The sequence below is a fragment of the Lepidothrix coronata genome, unplaced genomic scaffold (assembly GCF_001604755.1).
Source record: "Lepidothrix coronata isolate B3197 unplaced genomic scaffold, Lepidothrix_coronata-1.0 Scaffold99, whole genome shotgun sequence".
Lineage (NCBI taxonomy): Eukaryota > Metazoa > Chordata > Aves > Passeriformes > Pipridae > Lepidothrix > Lepidothrix coronata.
Genome location: NW_016690279.1, coordinates 2,903,879 through 2,911,485, shown reverse-complemented (window position 1 = coordinate 2,911,485; position 7,607 = coordinate 2,903,879). Strand labels below are relative to the sequence as shown.

Here is a 7,607-nt window from a genome sequence, read left to right as displayed (position 1 = left end):
TTTAATAATGTTTTAACATACTTGACAAAGCTTTAGTTCAGAGCAAAGGCCGGCCTCTTGCAAGTGTGCAAAGGTTGAGACAATTGAAAAACCAAAATACTTCTCCCAGTAGAGACCTTGCAGCTTATCAGGTAACTGCAGACTGTATTTTGGCCATTTTTAACTGGGCATTAAAAGTCTTTTTGACACTTGCTTTATTCCTCTACAATAGATTCTAACAGCCCCTCCGAGGCCTTCTACAGCCCAATGTGTAAAACGTAATGGGGATTGGTTTAAAGAGTGGAATTTGACCTGAGAGAGATGTGAGTATTCAGGGACTACTTAGTCCTCAGTAGCACTTGGGGGCTTTTTAGTTTGTGGGGCACTTTATTACCCATTAGTGCTCGGGGACGCTGCGCTGTTCTCGTTACTGTTCTCTCTGGTGGCTTTCTCTGTTCAAGCATTGCTGTGTTGTTGCAGAGCATATCCACCCTTCCTCCTCCTCCTCCTCCTCCTGCTCATGGAAGGAGCAGCCAGGCCTGGGGCTGCTCAGGGATGTTAGGGCATCCCTGAGGGTGTTTGTCCCGTTGACCACAAACATGACACCCGTGGATGCAGGAGAGAGTCTGGTGTTCACACAACTCTAAATACATGGATGAGAGACCAAAGCATAAGCACAGAGAAGTTGTTGGGGCTGTGCATAATCCCAGTTCAAAACTACTTATCAATACATTCAAGAGAGGCACTTGTGTTAGCCTTGTTCTTCTGCTTCTCCTCATCCTGTTGGGAAAACCAGGAGCAAAGAGCAAGTTGGCTGCCCAAGCCAAGCCCCTCCAGTCCCTGCTCTGACTGTGGCCCTGAGCCCTACAGCAGCCACTGCTGAAAGCAGAGGGGATGCCACGATGCTGGCAGACTCTGTTATTTTCTGTTTCTGCAAAAAAAGTTTGAATGAAACTGCCAAAACAACGAGCTGCCACTCTCTTGCTTTCCAGCACTGGCCAGCTGTGGAGATGTGGTTGTTCCTCGTGCATGGCTGTTCTCCCAGGCAGGGCTGCATGGCAGAGGGAATGAGGTGGGCTCAGGGATAGCAATTGTCTTTCTCACTTTTACTTTTCCCCTTAGCGTAAATTATTCCCAGACGTGTGAACTCAGCAAACAAGGATCAAGTTTTCTCCACAAGGCAAGGTTTACTCCAGGCCTGGAATAGTGCCTGAGCTTCCCAGCGGTCAGGAAAAAGCTTGCAGGGAGCAGATGAGCGATTCCTTTTGTATTTTCCATCCATCAGGAAAAGCTGCATCTGAAAAAATAGCTGCACTGGAAAATAAAACTAGACAAGTCTGAACAAATATGGAAACCATCCCTGGCCTGGTATTGGAAAAGTCTCAAATGCTGGAAAGGAGAGAAGCAGAGAGAGGGAATGGATAAGTTTTGGCTTCTGTTAGGAATATGGAAGGAATTATTTCATTCTTTTTCCCCATCTATTTGTTCTCTATATGGCCCTCTGTGTGGTTAACCCTCCGTCTTTGTCATAAATATATGTGGCAGAGACAAGTTTTTTCGGAGGTCCCAACCAAACCATCTGTTTTGCATCTGTGGTTTTGCATATGTAAATATTATTATTAATAGTAGCAAAAGCCATCGTAGTGGCAGCAGGAATAGAAACACTATTAATAGCTGTAGTACTGACATTTTTATTTGTGTTGCTGCAGGAGGTCACATCGTGCACCAGCACTCAGCTGTGAGTTTGAGTGAGAACAAAAGGATGGTTGTTACCCCCAAGAGCTGTCAGTGAGCACAGGCACTGTCACGGGTGTGGTGCCAGGATTGTCACAGTGACACCGTGGCACCTGAACAGGATGCTTTGCCCCAGACCCTTGCAGAGGACCTTCACAAGGGGAAATGGCTCTTTGCAGCTCCTGTCATTGAGGCAAGGGGAAAATGATTCCCAGTGGTCAGAGTGGCTGAAAATACCTGGACACAACTGGAAAAACTCCCCAGTAAAGGGAATTATGTGATTCCTGACTATGGAGAAATTGAATTTGGCCCGGTAGGTCCAGGGGGCAAGCAGTGGTCTCTGTGTTGCTCAGTGCTCAGTGCTGAGGTCTCACTCCAGCTCAGCCCAAGATATCTTTCTTCATACAGACAACAGGCTTTTCTGGGTGGGTGACCTGTCAGAGGAACTCATTCTGCAAACCTTTAGCACTCAGGTGGTTGAGGGAGACCTTCTTTCTGTCCCTGCTTTACTCCTATGATTAAAAGTGACAGCAACTCTCCTTCTTCCCTCTGCTTATTGAGTTATTAGACCACAGGGCTGGGGGAGCTGGGGCCAGAGGGAGGAGCAGTAGGAAGAAGTCCAGGTAGAGCAGGAGGAACAAGGGGTACCAAACCTGGGGAGCTTAGAGGTGCTCGTGCTGGAAGCAGCACTTTGGAGGGGAGAGATGCAGTTAAAGGAGGAAGCACCCGGCACATTTTAGGCTCAGGTCTGATCCACACAGTGCCTGGAGACACACAAACTAACAAAACACAGCTCAACACACCCATCTCCTTCCAGGTTCTCCCTGGGCTGAGCTGGTATCTTTGTTCCCATACAAGGACTGTTTTTTGTTCGGCTCTGGTTGTTCTGCTGGATCTGCAGTGCATTAAACAGCCCATCTTCTGGTTTGTATTTTTTCCAGTTATCGTATTTCACGTATTCTGGTTCCTTTCATCCAGCTCTGTATCCCCCCCGAGCAGAGACTAAGCAGGATCCAGTCCTTGAGCTTGCTGCCTTCACATGCACAAGCAGGATATGGATTCATATCCCACATTTCTCTGCTGAGTTGTGGGAATATTTGCAGCAGGGACTCACACCTTCCTCGGTGTTCAGTCTATCACCTAGATCATGTTACCACAGCTGGAGATCAAGGGCTCAAGGATGGTACATGCTGCCACTCAAACTTTACATCACCTGTGAACAAGCTGGTTCCTGAAGTCACTCTGGACCAGCAATAACAAGCCAAGGTTTGTACTTATTTTTCACATCATTCAGATTTTGATTATAGCACAGTACAGCAACACATGTAAGGGGGTAGTGGCCTGTAGATGCTTTTCAAAAGCCTGCCCTGACAGCCACCTCCCCTGGGACACCAGGCTTTGCAGAGTCCTTCTGCCCAGCCTGAATCCTCCTGAAGAGTCTCCTCTTCCGTTTTCCAAGAGATGCTCCGCTAATTTTTTCCTGCCCACTCCGAGGAGCAAGCGGTGTCTGTGGGTGGGCTGGGCCCGGTGGGGCTTTCCCCCGAGCAGCAGTGATTATCCAGCAGCAACTCGGGGGGGAGGCAGGGCAGCCACTGCCTAATCCTTCCCTGGGCTGGATGTGTGCCTGGATCATTTCAGCGGGGCCCGGACGATGCGCACGCTCGGAGCACAACCCGCCTGCTCGGGAAGCTCATGGCACAGGCATCTGTCACCCAAACCTGTCTGCATGAAAGGCTGCCTGCACAACTGGGGCAAAAAGAAAGGCATGACAGCACAATTAGTGAGAGCAAATGAAAGGCTGTTTGAAGGGGAGGAGGGAGGAAAGGGGAGAGCCGCATAAATCCCTGGTGGGGTTTTGGGCTTGACATCAAAACCCCTTAACAGTGTATTACTTCAGCCCCCAATGTGGACAGATGTTGAGCTGTGGCTCAAAGGAAGTCAGAAATCTTTCCTTAGAAAAAATTTGGCTGGGAAACTAAAGAAAATATTGTGAAAGAAAAGGAAATAAAGGCCCACTAAAGAAGATTTATCACCGCCTCAAGCATTTCTGTATCCTCTAGTCTTATGAGGTCTCAGCCTCGGGGGAAAGCAAAAGAGAAACAGCCTGTTGCTATGTTAATGGGTCCCAAATTTGGAGTGGGGACACATTTGTCCAGTTAGATGATGATGATGGAGGGAGCCAGCTCACCCAGCCCAGCACTCCTCCCATCCATGCTGTCCCCAGCCAGCCCTCAGGGGCCTCTGGCACCAGCCTGCAGTGTTCCCTATCACATCTTTCCCTGCTGCCCTTTTTGCTCACACCCTTCCTTTTGCCAGGGTTTTACGGAGCCCTTTGTCAGCGGCAAGATGTTCTAGTTCCTAAAAGAGCTCAGTGTCATCCACAAACCTGGAGATTTTGCTGTCTGTTCCCTTGCCAACACAACAGCTGAAGGTGCCGAATAAAACCAGACCCAGCAGAGATTCTGGGGCAACCCAGTTGCTGAATCTCATTCATTCTCAAAAGCTATCTGTTAAACCCTGCACTCTGCTACCTGCAAGACAGGAATACCATTAAAGAGATTCCCCTCCATAAAAGAACCATTGCTCCAATCCTGTGGCAATGTAGTTGGTTTTAAACTCATTTTGCCAAAATCTTTTTGAAAACACCCATCTGTTCTGTCTGTTGGGTTCTTCCTATCTGTGTGAACACTTGATACATTCCTAGAGTCCCAGCATGCTGGCAAGGCAAGCTTTCCCTTTTCAGCATCCTTGCCTGCTGGCTCCTTCCCAGATGCCTGTCTGCCTGCAGACCCCATCAGCCCAGCAGGGACGGAGGTGACACTCACCCCTGCAGCTCCCAGGGTCCCCTTCCAGAGCTTGGCTTTTATGTGGGAACTACAATAACAACCTGCCAGCCCTCTGGTACAGTAGCCACTTGTAAAGTCACATTGATCCAGTTCCTCTCACTTGCTGGGTGTGAGGTTCTTCCAAATACCTGCAGCAGTGAAGACCAACACAGTCCTGCCCAAGCTGCCTCATCATGCCTTATCCTTCCTGGAACCCTGTTGCACCTTTGTATTGAGCAATGGCTCCCTAGCCAGCTTCTTTCTTCTGACATATTTAAGGAAACATTTTTAAAAGGTATTTGTAAGATATTTGCAATATCTTCGTGCTCTTTTTTAGCTCTCTTTTCTGTCTGCACTTTACTTGCTATGTTTTATGGGGTTTTCCTTTTCTCCTCATGTGGGAAACCTTTTCAGTTTTCAAACACTGACCTTCTCCCTGTGATACCTCCTTAACCTTAGCAGCAAGTCAGGCAGGGTGTTTTTTAGGACCTCTTAGCTCTTTTTGAGTTGTGGCACATGTTTTCCTTGGGCTTTAATGGAGCATTTTTTAATCGCCGCCAGACTGCTTGCAGGCTCCTTGCTTTCTGTCTGTTCCTTTTGGGTTTGTTGTTATTGACTAATCACCTTATTTTTTCATAGTTCCCTTTCTTGAAACTGTAGAGCCCCAGGCTGGATTTATTTGGTGTGCTCTCTCTCACTACAGCATTAAAGGTTGTTTTGTGGTCACCAGCAGAGAACAGCTCTCCCACAAACACCTTGTGAAGCAGGTCCTGTGCTCTGCTCCCCACCAAACCCAGAGCAGCAGCCCTTCTCATGCTTCCAGCACTGCTTAGTCCAGGAGACCCTTTGTTGTATCCCAAACCAGTTTTTATTCCTTCCTGGTGGATCACTTAGCTGACTAACTTCTCTAATCTCATTTTATATTTGTATATTTATATATTTATCCTGATCGGGGGTCAGTTATACAGTCCTGGTTCTAAATTTTTTAAATTGGGATGCATGATTTCCCATCTCAGGAAATCTGTGCTGGTACTGGGGTTGTTATTCAGGGCAGTTGGAAAGCCTGGCATTATCTTATTTTTCAAGCTTCTGGTATAGGCACAGAAGCACAACCAGGTTTTGCCCTTGCTTGGTTGCTTCATAATGTTCCCGTGATTCTGCTGGTACCATACATGGCCAAATTCACCTGATTTACTGCAGCTGCATCATTTGGTTTCCCTGCTGCTCTCTCCATGAATATTGGCCACGTCCTCTCACAGGGGTGAAAGCCTGAATTTCAACACCCACTGAATTTTCCTCAGCTTTTCATTTGAACACTCCTTCATGGCTTTTCCTCGTTTCAGTGCCAGCAGCCCAGCTCTGCTGTGGTGGAGGTGACAGTCCTCTGCCTCGGGTTTACTGATCCCCCTTACCAGGAGCTGTGTCTCATCTTCCCGTACTGTCACCCCCAACACCTGGCACTGTCACCAGCGCTGTTTGCTGACCCCAGAGCTCTCGTGGGTACTCCCAGCACATCCAGCCCCGCTCACTGCCCCAACAGCCAGTCCCTGGGCCCCCTCCACTCCTCCCAAAACCCCAATGTCCCCATCCTCTCCCCTTCCCCTTGTCCCAGCACAGCTCCCTCCGCCTGCCCCGCAGGGGTACCGTGGATTCCCATATCCTTCTTTTCCGGCTCCACCAGGCCCAGAGGCACAGTGAGGGGGTGGGTGTGTGTCCGAAGGGTGCGGGGGGGTCCGAGGGGTGTGGTGGGCTTATATTTTGGGCGCTGTGGCGGGGGTCTGTCCGCAGCCCGGGGTCCGGGCGGTGCCGCGGTGCCGGGGCACCCACTGGCGGCGGGTCCGGCGCGGTGCAGCGCCGCTTCTTTTCCAAGAACCGGAACATAAAACACACCTTGCTCACAAACGAACCTGGCCGACGGGAGAGCACCGCCGGCAAAAGTTGTGCTTTAATCCCTGCGTACAAAAAAAAAATTAATCTCTTAAACGATGGGAGGTACAAATGATGAAGAATTAAAGACGTCAAAGGAAGGATGTGCTCCCTGCCGGGGAACAACGATCCTCCAAGGATCCAAAGGACAGCTATCTGCATGTCCCCACAGCTAAGGCACTGCAGGGAGAACTGTCTGTGAGCAGAGGTCACCAGTTAAAGGCCATGGAAAAGAACTGTCCTGATGGCCCAGCCCGCTCCTCTCCTGGAAAAGCTGCTCAGACACGATGCTGAAGGCACGTTGATGGTTTCATGGGCTGTTGGTGTGCTCCACCCTCTGGTACTGTGCGTGTGTGCAGCTCGCTCCTTGTCCACGTCTCTGCTTGAACACATTTCCTTCCCAAACCCTGCGGGGCAATGGTGAAGGTCAGTGCTGTGCCCAGAGAGACAGGCAGGGCCTCACAGCAGTTACCCCTCCTGCCCCCCCAGGGGTCTGTGCTCCCTCCCCTGGGCCTCTCCCTGCTCCAGCAATGCCTGCCCTGCCACCTCCATCCCAACCAGGATGGCACAAGCACCTTTTGATCTTCCCTAACCCATTACAGGCTTTGTCTGAAAACTACCAGGTGAGAGCCCATGGCCTGTGTTATACCAGGAGATGTCTCTGCCCCGGAGGAGAAGGATCAGTCCAAGACTATTCTAAGGTGAAACAAGAGGACTATCATCCCCTCCTGTCTCCTCCCAGTCCTGACCTGCCTGTCCCATGCTGTGGTCCTGCTTTCCTCTCCTCAGCCACGAGCCCTGGTTTTTAGCCCATTTCCTCCCAAGTGCCACTAGTGCCCTCCCACAGCTCAGCCACAAGGCTCAGGGCAGTGACTTGCTGATGAACAGCACTGCAGCTCTCACAACTTGTCCCAAAACCCTGCCACAAACTTGAGATTTTCTACTTTCTCAGTAGCACTGACCAGACTTTGTAACAGCCCTGAGCTGCCTGGTGCCACAGACCTCAGGAGCCAACAATGGGAAGCTCCCAAAGCCAGCACTCACTCTGGGACAACAGCACACACACCTTTTCCTGGAGAACTGCTGGTCTATCTCCTCTAGGGACTGTCCTTTTGTTTCCGGAACAAAAAGGTAAATGAATAT

At 49.9% G+C, this 7,607-nt stretch overlaps 1 long non-coding RNA gene across 1 annotated transcript; it reads right to left on the bottom strand.

The window, feature by feature from the left end:
• Positions 1–6,466: 6,466 nt before the first annotated feature.
• Positions 6,467–7,607, bottom strand: LOC108501134. The gene is made up of 2 exons (XR_001876141.1): positions 7,531–7,607; positions 6,467–6,871 (listed from the first exon to the last, which is right to left on the bottom strand). It is a non-coding gene; the product is annotated as an uncharacterized LOC108501134 (long non-coding RNA).